General features: G+C 44.3%; 1 long non-coding RNA gene across 1 annotated transcript in view; it reads left to right on the forward strand.

Moving 5' to 3' along the window:
* LOC130543018 (uncharacterized) overlaps window positions 1-19,343 on the forward strand; it is a 296,432-nt gene that overhangs the window by 107,067 nt on the left and 170,022 nt on the right. The window lies entirely within an intron of this gene.

The raw sequence follows: 19,343 nt of genomic DNA on the forward strand, positions 1-19,343 counted from the left end.
TTCTCTAGCGCTGATAACATTAGATGAAGAACCGATTTATCCCAAGGTAATGCCGGTAGAGATCTCCCTTCTTTCACACCTTCCAGGTTCACCAGGACACTGCCACACAGATAGTGGTGTCATCCTTGAGTTCTCTGTGCGAACAGATGCAAGCAAAGCTAATCGGCATCCAAGATCCATGAGTGGCAGCAAGGAGGTGTTTGTAGTTTAGGCTGAATGGCATGCCAGAGGTTTCTCTAATGCAGTGTGACTGTGGTATCAGGCCAAAGCTTACTGTTAATAAATTTCAGCATTGTCCCCAAGTCATAATTACTCAGTATTCATAAAAGCTACCTACAGCAGCTTGTAAGTCCAAGCCGAATGCCCAGAGCCATTATGTGGATTTGCATTCCTTGGTGCCTGGCATTGCCATTGGTGATTAGAACACTGACAACGTCCTGGCCAAAATATTCTCTTGGGGAGTCACTCTGCACCTGTCTGGTGAATAGATGGGGTGAGCAAGGCAGACAGATATGGGCTGGCTGGCCAAACATGGAACAGCTAGAATAGAAACTCTAAAACTTTGTAGAACCAGAACACGGCATGAAGGAGAAAAATGTTTTCTGCTAAATACAAACTTCTGATTTATGCAAGTCCTCTCAATGGAAAATACTCTTACTGGCTAGCTCTTCTAAGAATGCTTACAATGAATGCGTGCAGAGAGCCAAATTCCAGGGTTGGTGAAGTGCCCTAATGGTGTCTTCAACAATTTGTTGAGGGTCAGAGAACGTAAAGAGAAAGTGATTGAAAATAGTTACCCTGTGCCCCCGATCAGGAATCATTAAGCAAGTTTATCCTTTGCTTGGTTGGTTCTGTGTCTCATTGACAAAGTTAGGAGAAATGTAAAGGAAGAGGCATGAATGATAGGCCAGACCAGGCACCCTGCTCTGGAACACAGAGCCCCGCCAACTATGATCTGCGGCATCCCTTTCCTCTGCACGTATCCGCATCAAGGCTTTGCGTCGTCCAGCCCAGGGCCAGCACAGCCCATCAAATTTTATCTGTATTATCTGCATAGGGAGAAAATTACTAAGCACAAATCCAGTTGAAGGCAGGAGCAATTAATGTGGAACATGCACAGCTAAACAAGCTATTTAAATGTATGGCTACAAAGTCCTTGGTCTGCCCATTCAGAGGGGGGCCAGCAACAGAGCCCCCATCAAACGTTCCAGAAGTGGCTTCCAGGCCAGGTATCTGAGTATAAAACCCCCGAGGGGATATCAAGGAATGTTAATGAAATACCTTATGAAGAGTTTGTGAGGCTTTGTAGTGGACGGTCTCCCTGGCTGATCTGGTCGGACAGGCAGAGTGCTGGGACTCGGCGTGAAGCATTCATTTCTCTTCAGTCCCCCATGAGTGTTCCCTTCGGACAGAGAGGCCTAGCGCTTAGTGGACTGGATGTGAGTGTTAACTGGGCTTGGATTCTTGGCCTTTTGGTTGCCCGAGGAATCTCTGAACAGACCAGTCTACCCTCTTCCTGGGCGCCAGGGAAAAGTAGAACAAAGGCTCAGAAATGTAGCATTCTCCTTTCCCAGAGATCATGTCTAAGATGTTACAACATTTCAGACTTAAAGGTTTATAGGGATATGCAACCTGGAATAAAAGTTGGAAGGAGACTCAGAAATCCATTTGGCTAGACGAGCTGGGAGACCATGATTACAACTGCTGACATGGAAATTTTCCTAGATAATGTGGTGACAAAGTAAATAATTTTATAGTTTCCTTCCCCAGGAAATCCCCCCCCCCCCTTTTTAGGGAAGTCCATGAATTTTGCTTTTGTTTTTTTTTTATTTTCAAATTGACCCAGTTCTTCAGATCACAGCCTTTCAGATTAATTGAAATCAAAGAATCTTTGTGTATAAAAATTATTCAAAGTAGAGGAAAGTTAATGATTCATTGTGAAGATGATCTCTGTGCTTCCTAGCATAGTCCTGGATTTAACTGGGTAATAAACACCTGTTACAGGATTACTAGGAAATTGTCATAAAAAAAATATCCTGATTTGGAAATATCTTTTCACACTGTCCATATATAAAAGAGAAATTCTTTAGGAAACTTTAAAAGGGGGGCGCCTAGGTGGCTCAGTCCTTAAGCCTCCGCCTTCAGCTCAGGGCGTGATCCTGGCGTTCTGGGATCGAGCCCTGCATCAGGCTCCTCCGCTGGGAGCCTGCTTCTTCCTCTCTCACTCCCTCCTGTTTGTGTTCCCTCTCTCCCTGGCTGTCTCTCTCTCTCTGTCAAATAAATAAAATCTTGGAAAAAAAAAAAAAAAAAAGAAACTTTAAAAGGAAAAACCCTCCAACTCTGGCTGGTCCTTGGGAATCCTCCGTAGAGATTTTATAGAAAGGTAAAAGGCACTGAAATGGCAGTCAGAAGGCTTTATCATTACCATAACTCTGGGCGAATGACTTAACCTTCCTGGCTTCCATTTCCTTATCCATGTAATGAGAAGTTTGGATGGGGTGATCCCTCAGGGCCGGCTTCTAACCTCTGCCCATCCCTTTCCGACTGGAACTAAGGACTTCCATCCTTGCCACTCAGATGTACAAGGTGCATCCTCAGGTGCTTATGAGAAACACAGTATCTTGGCCTCCACCCCAGGCCTATGGAATCAGAATCTGCACATGGCTAAGCCCCCCCCCCCCCCAAGGATTTATACGTACAGGAACATCACAGGAACACTGATCTACAACTCGCAGACTCCCCTTTTTGTATTCTAGTGTCTTTGTTTGGGCTCTGTCAAACTCCCTATCCCTTGCTGTGCCACTTTGCTGGCTGGGCACATCCCTTGCCTCTGTACCTTCACTTTCCTTCTCCTCCTCCCCTTTTATGGTCCTTCTTTAAACACCCTGAGCTCTTGGAACAAGATACTACTGACTGGCTCTCCTAAGCCATTGTGCTTGAGTCAACTGTATGTCATCCCTTGGGTAACTGATACTTCATCTCTACAAAGCCTTTCAGGATTGTTTTAGATAACTAATTACCTGATTGGCTCCTAGATACTTATTAGATTGATTAACTTGATGTCCGGAGTAGACAAAACAGGGCTTCTAAATTCTGCCCTTCCAGCTTTCTAGCTGTGAGGAAATGTTGCCTGTTACAAACACATCGAAAAAGCACATATTTACTTTCCTTCACTGCAAACCTTCTGTGGCCCAAATACATCAGCCACTTTAATGCACAGTATCTTCATCGAGAGTTGACTAAGGCACATATATTTTGCCGTGTCTGAGTTGTTCCATGAGTTTAAGATTAATTACCGTGTGAATTCCAGCTCTGAGAACTGATTCCAGTGTTTTAGTTTCAAGGACAGATATTACCAGACAATTACGCTATGATTATATGGTAGTTGATTTTCAGTTTTCAAGGTCAGGATTAATAGAATAATTAGAGTGCAAACACAACATTGGCATTTTTAACCTTTTTTTTTTTTTTTCCTTACTGAAAGAGAAAAGCATTTTCTCCTGAGCTTGCTGAGCCAGCTCTCTTTGTACAAAGGCTCCCTCCTGTTACCAGTCATTGCTGGAAATGGGAGAGGTGGCTGCTGGACCCCAGAGCAGGCTTGACTACCCGCGGTCAGAAATGGGAGAGCTATTAGCCTGGGGTCAGCACTCATTTGCTTGATGAGTTCAGATTGATAGCACAAAGAATTTGTACAGGAAAAGAGGAGGAGGGGACTCGGGGCCAAGTGGGGCAGAGTCCACAAAGTAGCACATCTTTTGCATGAGAAGTTGTGCCACGTTCACAGTTAAGGCGAGGGCAGTCAGGCCTTCCAGGAAGGTAACAGTAAGTTTGTGAGGCTGCCCACTTGCCTTATATTAAGGGTCCGCAGACTATGCCCTGTGGGCCACGTCTTGGCAGCTGCCTGTTTTTTAAAGTAAAGTTTCGTTCTATTGGACCATAACCATCCTCATTCATTTACATATTGGCTACGGCTAATTTCATGCTACAAGGACAGAAGTGAGTAATTTCAATTGAGACCTTTATCGCCTGCAAAGCCTAAGATATTTACTCTCTGGTCCTTTACAGAAAAAGTTTGCTGACTCCTGCTTTATATTGTTTCGTTCCTGAGTTCTAAATATCATGGGAGAGGGAAATGTTAATGGGTTTCAGGTAGAATTAGCAATTTGGGAGGAAACTTCTCTGTGCTATAATACAAACTTTGTTTCTGAATAATAGTCAAAATTAAAGACCCCTTGAGATTAAGTGAAATGGGCTGGCTGGCTGGAGTGGAAAACCTAGGGATCCACCCTGCGAACAGACTGAGCTGCCTCAGTCATATACCAAAGCCACCTTAGAACTTTATTCTTTGGTAATTATGCAGCTCTAGTTACTTTTTCCTCCAGCATTTCCACCTACACTCAATTTCTGCTTCCAGAAGCCCCAGTAAACTTTCGTTATCTTGCTTCAGTTTGGCACAAGTCCAATTCCTACTTTTCTGGCTTCTAGGCACTATATTTACAGTGTACAGTTATGGTGGTGGGTGTGGGGAGGGCATGCACCAGAGCATCCATCCTGGGAAAGTGTGTTGTCATCCGTGTTCCTGAAATACTCCGTGGTCACGTGAATCTCAAACCCCTGTTGATATGCAGATCCAATTACAGGCACTTTGTATTAAATTTGCGGGTGGTTTTTCCACTAGGACTACGGAGAAACATTTAACATTTTAAGCTGAGAAAGAACATCAAGATGTCACTAAAGGGAACTACAAAACATTTTTCTTTTTTAATTTAGAAAATGAAATCTACAGTGAGCCTTTGAAGTTCCAACTGTCAAAATTTCAGAAGTTCCCTCTTCATGGTTTTATTAATAAAAGTCAATTAGGGTTTCTCTGTATAAGATTTTATCATCTGTTAATATTGTTTTACATCTTCCTTTCTGATTTGGATTCCTTTTATTTATTTTTCTTGCCTAATTGCTCTGGCTGGGACTTCCAGTATTACGTTGAATAGAAGTGGCAAGAGTGGTCATTCTTGCCTATAGCCAATCTTTCAAATCTTGTATTGGGTCTTATATCCAAAAGCTTTCAGTTTTTCACCATTGAGTACGATGATAGCTGTGGGATTGTCTTACGTAGCCTTTTTTTATGTTGAGGTATATTACTACTGTGCCTCCTTTGTTGAGTTATTTATCATGGTAGGGTGTTGCCTTTTGTCAGGTGTTTTTTTCCATATTGAGAAGCTCATGGCGTTTTTAGCCTTCATGCTGTTAGTGTGATGTATCACACTGATTGTTTTGCAGATAGCCTGCAAAGCCTTAAATATTTGTAAATTCAGTAAAATTGTAGGAATACAAAATCAACATACAAACATCAGTTATGTTTCTATACACTAATAATGAGCCTCCCCAAAAGGAAATTAAGAGAACAATCCCATTTATAGTAGCATTAAAAAGATTAAAATAGGCATAAACTTAACCAAAGAGGTAAAAGACTTCCATATTGAAAACTACAAAATAATGCTGAGAACTACAAAGAATAATACAATTAAAGGAGACGCAAACAGAAATCATCCTATTTTCATGGGTTGGAAGACTTAATATCATGAATTATCTTTAGCACCTTGTTTCCTGAGGTCCCCCGTTGGCAAAGGGTGGGCTTCAGCATTCTTCCCTTGTTGCCATGGCAGCTCCAGTGCTAGGTTCAACTTGACCTGCTACAAGAGGTGACTGCTCAGAGCGGGGGGTGACACAACTTGGAAGTGGGAAAGTTAATGACCCCTGGAGGTAGCTTTAACCAATAAGAACATTCAACAGAAGATGGTAAGGAGTCAGCCAATAACTTAGTCCCCCTTCTCCCTGAAGGATGTTCCAAGACACAGGGAGTCTATAGGTTCCCCAGAGATGTGCTAGATGGACAGCGATCAGGTGGGTTTTCTTAGTTTTGTACACTTAGTGACAAGTTCATAAGCTTTTATTACATCCTCTTTTACTTCTTTAGAAGTATAAGATCTCTTACACATAAAGTAAGAATTGTGAAGAAAATTTTAACTCTAGTTAGTAATACGGGACACAAATTTTAAATAATGTTGAGGACGTTCAGGGTGAGAAGTGAGGTAAAGTAGAAACAACGAGCTACTGAGGGTAGAGCCAGGCTGCTTACCTCTGGGTCTTTTTTAGTTTCAGAGGTAGAATTTAATGATTCATCAGTTGCATATAACACTCAGGGCTCAGTACATCAAATGCCCTCCTTAATGCCCATCACCCAGTTACGCCATCCCCGCACTCACCTCCCCGCCAGCAACCATATGTTTGTTTCCTAGAGTTCAGCTTATACCCCTGGGTCTTCTCAATGCAAGCCTGCTGTCTCTCCGTTACAGCACAGCACAACCATGCTCCTACCTGTATTCTCTGTAACGTGTACGCCACAGTGTAGCATCATATAAGCAGGAGCAGCAAACTTTCTGCAAAAGGGCCAGATGATAAATATTTTTGGCTGTTGTAACTATTCAGTTCTGCCACTGGAGTACAAAAACAGCCATCAACCATTCATAAACATAGCTATGTTCAGGACCCTCTACATAGTATGCAGAGCCCAGTGCACACGAAAACTTGAGGCTCCTTGTTTAAAAATTAAGAATTTCGAAAAGTCAGCAGCAGCACATTAAAACAAATATGGCGCCCTTCTAAGTTGGGGCCTCAGTGACTGCGCAGGCTACATGCTCATGAGACCAGTCTTGGCTGTATTCCAGTAACTCTTTACTGAAAGAGGTGAAGGGCTGGTCTTGGCCCATAGGCCAGTTTGCTGACTTCAGCTATAAAGGATGACATGACAGCATGTATTTTGCTTAACACAAGAGGGTTCTGAGTGGGTGCCTGATGTCAGTTCCCCTCCTCAGCCATCCTCGTGGAAACATTTAGGCTGAACGTCCATATACCAGTACTTGATCTAGGATTGTCCCTTCAAGAGGGGTTGCCCTGGACCTAGAAGCTTACAGGCTAGTAGCAGTGGGTTCTGCCCTAAACACGTCTCCTGCTGCTCCTTCCTGGTTCTCTCTGGCAAGACAAAAGAGGCCTTTTTGTTTCTGTTCTTTTTTTACTCCAGGTAACTTTGTGTTGACTCTCCCTGGAAGCGTCCTTGACTTCTGAAACACCTTCAAAGACCACCTTTGAAGTAAACACACAGCAATCCTTTTAGAAGCCTGTCAGCGTTTGATTAGCTCTTGTTGACTTTTTAAGAACATGCCTTGTCACTTCTCTTGAGTTTTCAGGGAGGCCTTTGTAGTGTCTGAAATATATATATATTTTTTGGTAGGTATTTTGTTTCCTCAAATCAGAATTAGTCTCCTGGCGAATCCCTGGACTGGGCCTGCTGGTTTCCAGTTGCAGCCCACTTTGTTCTCTCATGCTGGCCTAACGACTCAAGAGCCTCAGCCCTTTTGGGTGCTGATATTTCTCCAGGTACCTACAAAATACCCTCCCCACTCCCTCCATGGTGCCATTGGAAGGAATGCTACCTAGAGAAAGAATTTCTTCTGTGTAATTAGAATGGACACCTGACTCTTCTTCCTGTTCCTTCTCTTTGGGATTTACTTTTTTACATTTGAAGCAAGTAATAGTCATATGATGTCAGAAAGTGGAAGAGAAATGTGTTCTACAAGAAGCTCCAAATTTCCTTACAACAAAGTACGTAGCTGTAAGTAAAGAGCTCCTCTCTGGCCTGGAGTCCCGTCTGTGCCTGCCTGGGAGAATGACCTCTGAGTTTGTCTTTTCCCAGTTTGATTCTCTTGAAAACTATACAGGACAAATGTGGACTATTGTAGCTGCCACGTCTGCTGTGAGGGACTGTGTCTGGCCTAGGGGCCCTGTGAGTTGGCATGCAGGCCCCAGGCCTATGTGACTAGAAAGACTGGTGAGAAACTGAGGCTGCTGCTTCTGTACTGAGGTGCCCCCCCCCCCCCCCCCGCAGCTTTGGCCATTGTCCAGGACAATGGTACCTGTGTCATGTAAGTGAGGTGTTATCGTGCCTGCTAGGCTTTCCTAGGAGTTGAAGAGGAGTATCTACCGCATTTCTTGTCCTGTGTCCTTTAATAAACTTAAGTCAGTTTAGCATTAGGTGAAAGGCTATTGGGTCTCTTGAGTCTGATTGTCTGCTGAACCCATAACAATCACGGTTGTGGTAGACTTCGTCCATCCTTAGATTCAGCATTGGACAGTGTTTCAGAGTTTGGGATTTGAATCTGACGACTGGGTTCCAATCCTGGCTCTATCATTAACTTGCTGTCTCCCATTGGAGAGTTTAATCTCTGGGCCTCAGTTTCCTCCTTTGTAAATTGGGGGTGGTAGTGGTAATAATAGCAGTACCTACCTCATAGATTGTGAGGATCGAATGGGTGAGTGCATGGTGGATCATGGAATAATGACCAGCAGTTTGGAGTGGAGAGGGATGCTCAGTAAGTATTAGTTACTATGGTTATTACTGAGAATAGCCTTTCTCATGTTAACGAAAATTTTCACGTCAAGAATACCTTCATCACTGTCACACATAAATGAAAATTTGGCTTGATATTATAATCTTGGCTCATTTATTCTTAATAGAGAAGGACCCAATAATTCTAGAATATATTTAGGTGCTGACTTCTGCATCATAATTTTTCCAGAACCCAGTAGATCACTTTAATTTTCAATATTCTTTTAAATTTCTTAGCCATTTTCTTCAATTATATCTTTTAGTATTGCTTCTGTTCCAGCTGACCTATATCATGATTGAACTAGTCAAGAATTCAAGTATTCCTCTTAATATTTGTAATATTATTTTCTTTTTTCTCTCATAATTTGAGTTGAAATTCTAGTCCAATCTGATTTTCTGTAGCCCTAACTCTATTGCTTCTAATTTTTATTCTTTTAGTTTTATGGTTAGGATACCTGTCTTAGTTCTTAGTTACCTAATAATACATAATTACATACAACTTTTTTTTTTTTAATTTTGATTTTTGGTGGGAAATCCATTTCAGGTCGTGGGCTTCCTTCAGCATTTCCCCTGCCTTTTTGATCATTGTTGTTTCTAAAAAAAAAAACTTTGTGGTTGGTATTTTCATTTCTGTTTACTTGTGCTGCTTTGTGGTTATTTTGCACATGATTGGAGAAAGAGTAATGGGGCAATGGAAGAAGTACCATTGTCTCTTCGCCATGGCCAGAGTGGGCTTCCTGAGTCTGATGCTATGATTCCACCTATCTGGAAATATTAAAGATATTGGAGAGAGATTCCTGGCGGAGAGTGCTTCTCCTGGATTTGGGGCTGGGAAAGACACCATCTGGAGGTGATCCTATATGTGCTTAAACTACTATTCAGACCTCTTCTGAGAAGCAGATTGACTTCTGTCAAGCTGATGAGTGGGAGAAAATCCACTTCCATCCCACCCCAGCTATGCAGGCTTTGACAGAACCAGAGGTAGACCATCAGGCTGAACTGGGGGCACCTCCTTCATGTGCAGGATTGTAACCTGGCTATCAGGTTATGGGCATGATTAACATCAGTGGCCATGAACCTGCTTTGCCTCCCTTGTGAGGCAGAGACCGTGCAGCATGCCTACCTGGGTCTGACCGGGAATCCAGGGAATAGAGCCAATATCCGAGCAAACACTCAGCAAGAGCACGAAGAAATAGCCCTGGTTTCCAGGGGGAATGTGCAGAGCCGTGGCAAGGCACATTTGCAAGTCAATCTGTGAGCTGGGTTAGAGACCTTATTACATTTGTACCCCCTAGACGCTCTGGATATGGAAGAGGTAAATTTCTTCTGTCTGCTGCTCGGTAGGCCTGGTGTTTCTGCGGTGGACAGCTTCTTGCTCTCTGAGGCTTTTTAATTTAGACAAGACTGGGCAGAGAGCAGAGAGACAGGACTCACTCAGGATTACTCACAAGGTTGAGACAGATTTCATTTGCCTGCATTTGTGGGCCCACATCACGAGGGGAGCAGGCCAGAGTGGGCTGTGCTCTGTATTTTTGCCTTCCTACCTGCAGAGCCCATGGGAAGAATAGCCATTTTACATCTGTAGGTCACTGCAGGGAAACCTGTTCATTTTAGGGACGAATAGCAGGTTTAATAGGTAGGCTCTCCAACCCTGTCTTCCAGGAGGAGTGGGATTATCCACGTCTTCCGTCTTTGCGTCATTAGAAATCAGAGCTCTGACATGAGGGAAGGATAGCACAACTGTATTGTCTGAGTGCTTGTTCAGTCAGGCACAGAGCTGGCCGCTAAGATAATGCAAGTCAGGGGAGAGGGCAGCACGTGGGGCTAAGTGTGTGGCAGCAGGAATGGCCTGGGGAGGCTGGTGGACCTCAGGGCCTACTCATCTTTGAGAAAGAGGGCTAAGTGGACTCAAGGGTGTCTGGGAAAGGATGCGCACCCCCTTCAGGGTGCATCTAGAGGAGCAGGGAGGAAATGGGGCCACTGCCACCAGCTCCTGATGCCAAGGGACACTTGGAGGCAGGCAGGCTTGGGAGATAGAAATGAGAAGAGCAGCAGCGAGTTTGGGGCTCAGCCTTTCTAAACTAAGTCCTCAGGAGACATTCACCTGGACCCTTCTTGTCCCTTCTCAGTACGAGCTGATGGCAGTGAAGAATGTCATCAAGGCCATCATGACAACGTGTTACAACACCCTATTTCCTTTAGTAGACGTGTTTCTGCATATGTGGCAAATAGGTTTTGAGGTGTAGAGTTGGATTTTAGGCATAAGAGAGTAGAACAGTTTTTCTCTGTAGAGATAGCTCTGTTTCAGGGGAAGTGTATCAGAAACCTGTAACAACAAAACAACGATTATATTCATAATGAAAGCGAAAACAGTTGACCCTTGATCAACATGGAATTGAACTGCACAAGTCCACTTACACATGGATTTTTTCCCCCAATAAATACAGTATTGTTACTGTATTTTCTCCGATTTTCTTTAGCTTACTTTAGGAATTCAGCATATAATATGTAGAACATATAAAACGTGTTAATCAACTGTTATTGGTAAGGCTTCCGGTCAACAGTAGACTAGTAGTTAGGATTTGGGGAAGTCAAATTCTACATGGATTTTCAGCTGCATGGGGTGCAGCACCCCTAACCCCTGCGTTATTCAAGGTTTGACCGTATATGCTTCTTACTATGGGCCACGTGCTCTTCTAAGTACTTCTAACTCCTCTAGTCCTCACAGCAAGATGTCCCTGTTGGCACTGTTTCCTATCTGCAGGGTCCCTGCTTTTTTATCTGAGGCCCAGAAAGGTTAAGCAAACTGTCCAAGTGCAGAGACGATCTGGGGGAGGTAGAATCAGAAGCCAGGCAGTCCTTCTCTAGAGTGTCTGCTCTAATCACTGGACAGTGCTTCCCTTCCTGCTCCTGACCCTGGCTGTGTCTCATGTCAGCTGCGTGACTTTACTGATGTCTTCTCTAAAATGAGGACTCTCAAACTGACACCCCCCCCCCCCCCGTTTTTTGAAAGGAGCACACCTATGACAATCAACCCCTGGCCTGGTGCACAGTAGGTGGGAGTCTCCCTCCATCCCTTTTGCATCTTCCTCTAGAGGACAGGGCATGTTGTGTGCTCCATGGTGCCTGGGGGAAGGTGAAACACTGTCAAAAGCATGCAACTGCAGAGTTTAGAAATGGGGCAGTGGAAACAATTATTCTTAACTGTGATAAGATACACAGACTATTTTTAAGTGTACCGTTCAGTGGCATTAAGTACATTCACATTGTTCAAGTATCCTTACCACCCATCCTCAGAACATTTTCATTTCGCAAAACTGACATTGCGTAGTCATTAACCGATAACCCCACGGCCGCCTGTCTGCAGCCCCTGGCAACCATCGGTCTACCCTCTGCAGGAATTGGACTAATCGGAGTACCTCCTGTGAGGGGAATAATAGAACATTTGTCCTTTTGTGACTTATCTCACTTAGCATAACATCTTCAAGGTTCATCTATATTGTGGCACACGTCAGAATTTCCTTTTCAAAGTTTAATAATAACCCATCGTATGTTTATTATCTACCATGTTTTGTTTATCCATTCGTATGTCCGCGGACACTTGGTTGTTTTTACCTTTTGACTGTTGTGAATAATGCTGCTGTGGACACAGGTGTACAGATATCTCTTTGGGTCCCTGATTTCAAAACTTTTGGGTATATATCCTGAAGTAGAATTCCTGGATCATACGGTAATTCTATTTTTAACTTTTGGGGGAGCCACCATACTGTTGTCCGTAATGGTTGCACCATTTTACATTCCTCCCAGCAGCACAGAAGGCTTCCAGTTTGTCCACGTCCTTGCCAACACTGAACCTGGGCAATTTTAATGATTATTAATAGCATCTGAGATCGATTTCTCTCTTCATTTGGGTGAAAAGGGAGTAAGTAGACCCCTTGTATGTATCCTGACAGTTCTGGTGGGGATAAAAGGCTGGAGCAATATACTGTTCCCCCTAGGAAGTTGCTAAGTCAAAGGGGGGAGCGAACATGGAGCTTTGGTAGGAAGACCAGGACTCTGTCCCTTCTTGGTGCCATGCATGGTGTGACCTTGCAGACTCCCTTCTCTCTTTGGCCTCTGCCTCCTCACTGGTAAGTGATGGAACTTGGTCTAGAGGAGATCTAGGACTCCTTCCCACTTGGAAAGTCTGTGTTGTCTCCATGAGACACCTAAGGCCTGGGGACTTTGGAATCCTTGGGTTTGGATTCTGGGCTCACAGATTGGAGATGATCTCAGTCACAAAGCAGCTGTCAAGCCTGACTAGGAGACCACCTGGAGTCAGACACAATGACAGATGGGCAAGTGGGTGCACTCTTTGAGGGGGGGCCGTTCCTCTCCCTGAACTGAACTGACTGCTGCCTTGTGGGAATGTTGGCCTGATATGGCCAGATCTCCTGATTTGTCAAAAGCCAGACATTTATATTGTTAAAGTGGAATTTTCCAAGTTTTAAATACTGGCAATTCAAAACTTAAAAAGGCATCATGAGAGCCAAAGAAAATATTCTGAGACCAGACTTGGCATAAAGCTCTCTGTTTACACCTCCTGATCTCAGGCAGTGAATGGCAAACACTGGTGTGGGGACCCAGGTTGGACTGCGAAAAGGCCTGCCTGACAACCGATGTTCTTCTCAGACAAGCCCACGATTCCTGTCAGAGCTCCAAGCCGTGTGGCACACACGTCCAGTGGATGCTGAGGGAGGAACCCCCAGCAGCCTGTTTGTGGCCCTTATCATATTTCCCCTTCTCTGTCAGGAGAAGCCAGAAAGATGTGGCCAGCCACATGGAGGTTCTGGGGTTTTTTGACATACTTCACCTCTTTTAGACTATTCCAGGTTGAGTGATATAGCACCATGTGTCTCCTCAATTTTGACGCCATACCTATTGGTTTTTTCGTTTATACACCCAGGTGGTGTGACGACAACTATGGTAAAGTCCAATGCTGACACTAGTTGAGATCCCGGTGGCACTTCCTGCTGCATCATTGATAGACCCCCAAGCTGATAAAGTCGTTAGCATTTGCCTGATAGAAACATTTTCTGTGTCTTTGTTTTTAACACCCTTTTTTTTTTGTTGTTGTTCCTTTTACGTGTGTCCCATTAGCAAAATCTGTAACTGGATTTTTTTTTTTTTAAACTCCGCTAATGAGTTAAGGAAGTAAAGCCTGTCAGTTTCTATGACTTTCAAAGTTTAAACTCCTTGTCACCTTATTTTGTGTTTCTCAATCTTTCTCATACTCCCCTTTAATTCTCTTTAATTCCATTTTGTTTTGTTTTCACCCTTTTGGGGTTTTGTCCCTCAGAATCTTTACCCCAATCCCGAGCATGATTTTATGTCCCTCTTCTCTTTCATGGCCGTGCATTTTATTTTGAGATTGTCGGGCATTTTGGCTCTACATAGTAACTTCTTAACTTAAAACAGGAATCAGTGGTTGGTTATACTTAACCACAAGCTTCAGTGATTTCTTTGTTCTTTATTTCTTGTATCTCACATTGTTTCATTTGTTTTTTTGTGTATGTACTCAGTTCTTTCACAGGTGTTCAATGAGATAAATCTATGAATCCTTCTACGTCCATACATATCTATATTTTGTTTCCCTCTTGAATATTAGTTTGGTTGGACATAAGATTTTAGGTTCAAAGTAATTTTCTTCAGAACTTTGAGGAATTTGTTTTTTGGCGCCGAGTGTTTCCAATGAGAAGTCTAATGTTCGTATTTTTATTCTACTCCGGGTGACATTTAAAACAATCTGCAGAAGTTTTTGAGGATTTTGTGTTTATCTTTGGTGTCCTGAACCATCACCGTTGTGATCTAGGTGTGTGGTCTCGTCTCGGTGAGGATATGTAGTCTGAATATAATGTTTTGAGAATCTTGAGAAATTCTTATTACTTCATCCGCTTCATTCTTTCTGCGTTGTTCTTCTAGAACTTTCACTGACACTAGAACTTCGACGTCTGTTCTCCATGTTTCAATCTTCCCTGCCTCCTTACTTTCCATTTCTTTCTAATAGTATTGCTACATGACAAACCACTAGAAAATTTGGTGACTTAAAGTGGCAACAGTTTGTTACATTTCATGATTCTGGAGTTGACGAAGCCACGTTCCTGCTCTGTGCAGTGTTGGCTGGGGTCACCCATATGGCTGCATTCAGCTGGGAGCTTGGCAAGGGAATCTAAGTTCTTTCCCTGAAGCCTCTCTCTCCATGTGATGTCATCCTTCAGAGCCTTTCCATGTGGCCCTTTTCTCCAACAAGGTAGCCTGAATTTCCTTACAGTATGGCGGCTGGGTTCCAAGAGGGCGTTCTAAGAGGACAGGCCCCTACTTGCATCAACCCCGATAATGTCCCATCGACCAACACAACTCACATGGCCAAGCCTGAGTCAAGCGTGGGAAGGTACTCTTTGAGGGTGTAAACACTGAGAGGTAGGGTTTTCTGGAGGCCAACAATGTCAATCAAAGTCGGGGTGCTGATAACTCATCTGAGTGGAAGGTTTTTGTCTCTTCTCAGATTTAATACCTACCTGAGACGCTGCCCAGCTTCTCCTAGGGACCCGCACTCCCTGGTCTAGTCCTTGGGGACCATCTCTGTCACCTACTAACTGGTCTGGTGGGGGTTAGGAAGCTCTCACCTTCTTAGCTGCCCTGACCTAGCATCCCAATTAACTTTCTCCCTGAGTGCTTTGTGGGCCCTCAGTCTTTTTCCTCTCAGCTCCAAAGTGTCCTGGTCTTGACCTGCATTGTTTTAGGCAGCCGCCGCCTCCTTCTCCTTGGCTGTACCCTTCTGAATCTTCTCCCTTCCTTTCCTTTCCCACTGGAGATGTGATGAGGTCCTTTGAGAATATAAATTGGGTTTTCTGCCAGAAATAGATTTACCTTTATCTCCCCCCCAAAGATGTTTCACTAAGTCTTTATGATTTAAATAATCACCTTTTAATTACGTTTACCAAATATTTGTTGGATGGCTTAATTAATGTGCAAGACTTTATTGGTCGGGCTTAATGAAATCTGTTATTGGAAGCATTAGTGTTGGAGGCACTCTGAGAGGTCACCTAGACTAGCGATTCTTAAGCTTTGCTAAAAATCCATCTGTGGTTTTTCATGGCACTTTGATAAAACCCAATTTTCTTGGTACTTCATGAGTGACCTTTTGTGGTCTGTGCAGTGCTTAATTGTATCGTCCATCTCCTATCTTCAGTTCTTTCTTCTATTTTGGAACCAGTTTTTATTCAGTTCTTCAAAAGTCCCTCCCTCCCTCCTTCCCTCCCTCCTTCCCTCCTCTGGGCCTCTGGAAAAACAAGGTTTTCTACCAGGAAGAGTCTTCTCTCTTAGTAGCCCGTCGTTCTTTCTCTTTCCTTCCTCCCTTCCAAAGGCAGACCGCCGCATGAGCACCTCTTTTGGATGTATCTGGAGTCTTGGAAGCTTGATTATCCTATGTCCTCCCACAAATGGACCTTGAGAGTTTGTTTGGAGGCTCTAGCAGGGGAGCAGAGCTGCTCATATACCTTTGACCGAAGAATAGTCCTCGTCTCCTGAGGAGGTCGTCCTCTTCAAATGTATAGCTTTAGGAGGGGTACATCTGGAGTGGTAAGGGAGGAAGGGGACACGGCGTAGCCAGCGAGATCAGCTGAATCAACCCTGGTGATCAATCAGGTGACAGATGTCACAGCCAGATCACCCTCATATCCAGTGGCCAGTCATTCTAACACCTCCTCTAGACCCAGTTTCCCCGGAATATCCACCATGACTTTCTCATAACACCAAACCTGGGTTAAAATCTCTGATGTGCTTAAAATTCTCCGGTCTGAGAACTTCTCATTCTGCAGTGTAATTGCACATAAGTTGGCCCACCCGATTGACCTTGAATTCCAGGCGGGCAGTAGCCATCCAACTTGTCACACGTTGCTGGACTTCCTGCCTAGTGCCGTGCCTGGTGCATGGTAGCCACACAGAAACTTTTTGTAGCGATTGCATTAATAGGCTTCCCAAGACTACAAAATTTGAAGAAGATCTTCATCACTAGCCTGTATTTAAACATCATGAGAACCCTGTTTAACTCTTTCATGTACTAGGGTTTGAGAAAAAATTCCAATTAAAAACAGGGTTATGCTCCTGAAAGAGTTTGAAAATCCTGCCCTAGGACAGGGCTTTCATTTCCTAGATGCAGAGGATTCTAGCATGAGGAGTGACTTGCATATCTTTGTGAAGGGCAGAGCCAGAAGTACTGGATATCATCCCTGCTCTCTGTGACACAGCCTCTGTGGCGGGTTGGTGGCATTGCTTTGCCATCTGACCTACCCTGACACGCAGCCGTGCATGTTCTGTCCCGATCCTTTAAGGTGGTACCTGGTGGCTTCCCCTGGGATGAAGACTGACCCTGTAAAACTTCCTTCATGAATGCTGTTTCCTTGGACACTTGATCACCAAACCCTAAGGGGGCTTGAGCAGAAAAGGCTCAGCAAATCTATTAATACCATGTGAATACTTTGAAGAGGTTCCAGTCTGTCCGTAGCAGATCCTGAGGCCTTTCATGTGTATCAGACGTCTCATCTGTAGGTCACCATGGTCAAGAGAGGTAGGCAGGGTGGTTTTTGTAGCCTTGATTTATATCTAGGGAAATCGAGACTAGAGGGTGACATGAGTTGGATCCAGACAATGGTGGGCAGAGCCAGGAAAGAGCAGGGACCCACTGCCGTCCCTCCTGGGGGTCACACCACTGCTAACCAGCTTAACAAATACCTGATGTGTTCCCGTTGACAAGAAGGAAAACTGCAACACGAATCGACACAAAATAACAAGTGCTCGTTTCCTGAGAGGATGTCGAGTAGGTGTTCATCTTTGTTTGGTGGGGCCCTTTGAAAGCACTGCACTGTAGTGTAGCCCCCAGTCCCGCCCTTCAGGATGGAGACCTTCAGGCCACCTGCTGCTGGGAGAGCTGGCTCCTGTGACTCACGGAGGCATCCCTCTCCGGAAAATCCTTGACTGGGAGAGTTAGTACCCCTCAGTTTGTGCCCCACTTTCTGAGGGCAGCCTGTATCCAGTCAGCATGTAGGGGTACGAGACTTGACCCTTTGTTGCAAACTGAGAAGGGCCAGTCCAGCTTCAGAGCTTCCTGGGAGAGCAGCTGAGAGCCGATGCAATCATGCAGAAGGTCAGCTTCTCCCTTTGGTCAGTCTGTCCTTTTCCTTCTTTATGGGAGTCATTCTTGCCTGTGCTCCCCCAATAAAACTCCTTGGTGTAAATCTCCATTTCAGAGTCTATGTCCAGGGGCTCCAACCTGCACAGAGATGTCAGTGAGCTGGGCATCTCCCACTCCCATGAGGGAACGAAGCGAGTTCTTCCCCATCAAGTTGAGAGGGAGGGGGAGCTTTGGAGAGTCTGAAAGAGAGCATGAAAAGTGTTCCCTGGATTTTGGAGAATGTGGAGATAGACTTAACCCATCCCTGAGAAGGCTGTCAGCTGGGACACTTCCTAGGGTTAGTTCTGACAGCTATGCAGAGAGTGGGGAGTGGGAGTGAGCAGCAGGTGTTGGTCCCTTGGAAAAGGGCTCTTCACCCAAGAGACTGACCTACCAGGGTGAGATGACCCCTCTCGGACTTCTGGATGCCACGGGTTCAGGGCATTGTCCTATTAGCTAGAAGAGACAAAATCTAAACCAGCGCGTGCGGGTAGGATGTCTTTGCTCTAGGGATCTTTGAAGAAACCCCAGGAATGCCCCCATAGGACAAGAGAGTTGTTGCTATGACTAAGGGCATTTAAAAACCCAGAGAAGATGGGAAACAGCACCAAGCATATCAGACATGTTGACATTCTTCTCCCATGGCTCTTCTTCCTTCCCCAACATCGGAGCAGCCAGGTGCTGTACGGAGCATGGGGGAGGGACAGTAGAACCTGGGGCAATGATGAAGGAAAAGGCTAAAAAGACTAATTTCCCTCCTTTTCCCATTGTGAGTTCTCTCTTCTGTCCCTGTTGTGGTGGTTTGGGGAGAGAAGTTGTAAGTTGGATGAAAGATTGAAGTTATGGTGCTCAAGTTGACAGGATTTACTATTTTTTTCTTTTTCTTTTTTTTTTAAACATGAGACCCCTGTTAGTACCTTAGAATGACTGAGAAATCTCTGAATCTGTGTGGGATTTCACTCAGGGACAGACTCCTTGGATTTGGCTGAGCAAGTTAGGAGGAGACCCGAGGAGAAGGCGCCCTACCGACTCCAGCTAATTCAATAAACAGGTTACACTCTGCTTCCTCTTTTGTTAATTTCCGGCTGGGACCATGCTGAGGGCATGTGGCAAGGAGGCAGTGTGACAAATCCTTTGATCTGGAAGGTTTTCTTAGCACAGTATTTTTTCAAGTGTGTTCTGGAATCCATCTGATGTTAACGAGTATTACTTGAAAAGGATTCTTTGTGGTCAAAAAATTTGGGGACCATTGGGCTAAATAAAGTTCAGTGGTATTCTTTATGCTTTTTCAGAGCCTTTAAAACACTAATGTGCATTGTGAATTCCTAGGATAGGCTTTCTCAACTGAAACTCATGTGATAGTTACATCATTTTAGTAAGGAATACCTCTTAGGTCTGGCATTTCTGGAAGCACTTGGGAATAGATGAATTTCAGGAGCATACACCTCTCTGTACTAGTATGTCATAGAAGTGCTTTCTGGTCACAAATATGTGGTAGAATGATACAGAAGAGCTATTGTCTTGGGTTTGGGTTGCTAGAACAAAAACACCCACCATAGACTGGGTAGCTTTACAGCAAATTTATTTCTCATTATTTGGAGGTTGGGAGGTCCAAGATCAAGTCACTGGTAGATTCTGTCTGGTGAGGGCACATTTCCTATTTCATAGACAGCTATTATCTTGCTGTGT

This window comes from Ursus arctos, unplaced genomic scaffold (genome assembly GCF_023065955.2).
Source record: "Ursus arctos isolate Adak ecotype North America unplaced genomic scaffold, UrsArc2.0 scaffold_7, whole genome shotgun sequence".
Classification (NCBI taxonomy): Eukaryota; Metazoa; Chordata; class Mammalia; order Carnivora; family Ursidae; genus Ursus; species Ursus arctos.